The following is a 3,778-nucleotide window of genomic DNA, read 5'->3' on the forward strand; positions in this document are numbered from 1 at the left end:
CCAACGCCACGTTGCACCACAGACTGTCCAGGAGTTGGCGGATGCTTTAGTCCAGGTCTGGGAGATCCCTCAGGAGACCATCCGCCACCTCATCAGGAGCATGCCCAGGCGTTGTAGGGAGGTCATACAGGCACGTGGAGGCCACACACACACACTACTGAGCCTCATTTTGACTTGTTTTAAGGACATTACATCAAAGTTGGATCAGCCTGTAGTGTGGTTTTCCACTTTAATTTTGAGGGTGACTCCAAATCCAGACCTCCATGGGTTGATACATTTGATTTCCATTGATAATTTTTGTGTGATTTTGTTGTCAGCACATTCAACTATGTAAAGAAAAAAAGTATTTAATAAGATTATTTCATTCATTCAGATCTAGGAAGTTATTTTAGTGTTCCCTTAATTTTTTTGAGCAGCGTATAAGATCATGAAAAAGTCAAACATTTACCTTACAATCATGAAAACTGTCCACAGGAAAGGAGAAGCTATCATACACCCATAGTGGGCTCTGACAAACAAAAGTGTTACAATTCAAGTGGGTCATCTCAAGAGTCCCATCAGTGACATACTTCCTATTCCTAAGCCGACCGAACGGTTGCTGGTTAGAATACCAGAGCTGACAAGGTGAAAAATCTGTCGATGTGCCCTTGAGCAAGGCACTTAACCTGATTTTGCTCCAGGGGCGACATACTACAATTAACTACCTTACTGTGATTGTTTTCAATTAAAATGGTCAAAAAGAAGAAGAAAAAAGCTTCTTAGCAAGAGCAATTTCTCATGCAAGAATTTTGCTAGGACTGTCTGGGAGGGGAAAACTGAAAACTAGCTGTTACTGGCAGAGAGGTTTAGAACTCTCTTTCTTATTGGTATTTGAAGTAGTTTACCGACTGGTGATGTCACCAGGCAGGCCAAAACTCCATTCCACCAAAGGAGACAGAAATTTCAGGCAGTCTTTTCATAAAGCTCTTACATTAAAAGGGCAATACCACAATTTTCACAGTATTATTCCAACCTCAGCCTGGAAATACACTGAGTGCACAAAACATTAAGAACACCTTCCAAATAGAGACAATACCCATTATTACTTTTATTCAAGACAAAAGTATTTTCATAAAACTTGCTTAATTGGAGTACATTAACCACTACCCGGTTTTCACATTTTTCAACATGAAGAACAGACTTGGTTAGATACAGAGTAACTATAATTGTAGGTATCTGTAATTGTAGTTGACTGATTATCACACACACACACTCAACTTCCTCTTTCCTTGCTTCACTTCCTCTTTGAAGTCCATTTACCCTTTTTTAATTTGCCTGGGGTTGCACCAGTCTTCCATTTCTTGTTGGCTGATCCCTTTGTCTCAGGTTCCTAAATAAAAAGGAGGAAGTAGAGGATTATTTTAATATGGTTTAATATGGATACAGTATGGTGTGGACAATGTTTTTCATTAATCAAACATAGATGAGGTACGGTATACACTGGGTGTACTAAACATTAAGGACAACTTCCTAATATTGAGTTGCATGTTGACTCCAATGCTTCCCACAGTTGTGTCAAGTTGGCTGGACGTTCTTGATACACATGGCAAACTGTTGAGCATGAAAAACCCAGCAGCTTTGCAGTTCTTGACACACTCAAACCGGTGTGCCTGGCACCTACTTCCAAACCCTGTTCAAATGCATAGAATTTGTACAGGTTTCTCTCTCTCAGAGAGCCGGTGATGGTGAATAAGGAGTCCAGTCGTCCCTGTGTGCTGCCTCTTCATCATCTTCTTACAGCCGTTCTTGATGCAGCCCTCACTGTGAACACAGAGCACAAACACACTTCACAGTATGAGACATTTTATCACTCATACCAACCATGGCGTAACATCATGTGGATGTGGAGCGGGATTTCAACAGCGTGAAAAAGCACTGCCATTGTTGGAAAGTACAGTGCCACTTCAAATGATGTAAATAAAATCGACTTATTTAGAATACAGAAGTGTGACTGAAGCGTATATTCTCGTATTTCCACCATTAAGTCAAATTTCCCCTTAGTCATGCATTGACTTCATTGGGAGGAGTAGGATTCACCCCTGCCATTTTTTACTCACATAAATCAGAGTGAGGCTCCATAAGGCTTGGAATATAACCATAGTGATGCTATATTATGTCGATCCTATCCTGTACCCGAACTGTTTCTCTGCACACATGAACTGGATGAGGGCGTCCTCGTCGGGCTCGCTCCACTTGAGGTCTACGGTGGAGTAGTCCATCACGTCAGGCTGCAGGAACAGACCTCTGGCCTCCTTATACAGCCAGTCCTTTGGGGCAGGGTGCTTCTGCAAGGGGCCAAGGAGTCAAACACTCACACTGACTTCTGGGACAACTGCTGTGTGACTGTTTGGAACTCAAACTAGGGACTGTTTATGATGTGGGACTGTCGTGCATGTGTGCGCTTAAGAGGAGCAAATTAAAACAACTGAGAATTGGGGTTACAAACGGCGTATTTAAATTAAGTTTGACAGTCACAGCACAGGTGAACTCATAGAAGGGTCGATGTTCTCCAGAACCTCCTCGATGGAGCCGTGCTGTCTGATCAGGTCGATGGCTCTCTTGGGCACAATTCCCTTGATGGTACCAGGATAGTCACAGCCCTGCAGTATGCACAGGTCAATAAACTGAGACAGAGGCTATACAGAGGGGAGAGTGATACAGAGGGAAGAGTGATACAGAGGGGAGAGTGAGTGGCAGAGATAAAAGACTACACACCTACTGGCAAAAAGTAATGTTCCAAAGTCACAACATGACAATAAAAGACTAAACATTCAGACAGTTCTTGACAGACGCTGCAGTTGGAGATACCTGCTCATGGGTCAGATTAATGTCCTGCAGAAGGCGGGTGAAGTGGAACTCCTGAATAGGAAGCTTCCTAAAATAGAGAAACAGAAATGTTACAAGAAACCTCAAAAACAAATATCAAACATATACACAGCTTATATTGTTATAATACTGTTAGATACACTGTATGACTGGGATGTTGCACATATAAAATAGGATGAAAGATGGGTAAGGTGGTATAGAAACTGCAGTAGTACTTTGCGTCGCTGGTGGTGAGGTGCCTCAGTAGGACCCCTGTTCCAAATGTCAGGCCGTCCATATCGTCTGTTGCCGTGGCGACCACCTTCCCCACCTTAACCAGAGCAGCTCGCCTCTGCCTCACATGGAGCCTAGTTGGTGAGATGGAAGATCATTTAGATACATTCAATACTGAATGAATGGTATGAGGTGTAACTATGTGCACAGAAGATTGATAGGTTATGGGTGGCTAAGGAAAGGAACAAAACTTGAGACAAACCTTGATGTATGGCACCCCCATCAGGTTGAGCAGCTTCTTGCACTCGTCGTTGTGCTGCCGGGTAACTTACACCAGACGCTTACTGAACTTGTCAATGTTCTCCTGCTCCCCTGGTGGTGAATATAAAAATTGGTCATCATTACACACGTGTCGGTGTAATTTCCGTATCGTGTAAAGGTTTATTTGCCGTTGGTGACTTCCTGTACCTGTTTCCTGCACCTGGGCCAGCAGTTTTTCAGCATCTGCCCTCCTCTCTTCTCCAGCTAAAACCACAGAGAGAGAGAGGTTAGATTAAGACATTGTTCAACACTTGAAAAAATACATAATGCCCATCCATCCATGCATATCAACATCCCAAGGAGCTGCAATAAAGTTGTGAAGGATCTTGATGTGACCCCCATCCTTACCTCTCCTGACTTCAGCTGTGGGGGCTTGCCA

The 3,778-nt window shown here is 43.2% G+C and overlaps 1 pseudogene; it reads right to left on the minus strand.

The window, feature by feature from the left end:
* Positions 1-2,471: 2,471 nt before the first annotated feature.
* LOC121568670 lies at positions 2,472-3,778 on the minus strand (annotated as a pseudogene).

This window comes from Coregonus clupeaformis, chromosome 7, assembly GCF_020615455.1.
Source record: "Coregonus clupeaformis isolate EN_2021a chromosome 7, ASM2061545v1, whole genome shotgun sequence".
NCBI classification, from domain to species: Eukaryota; Metazoa; Chordata; class Actinopteri; order Salmoniformes; family Salmonidae; genus Coregonus; species Coregonus clupeaformis.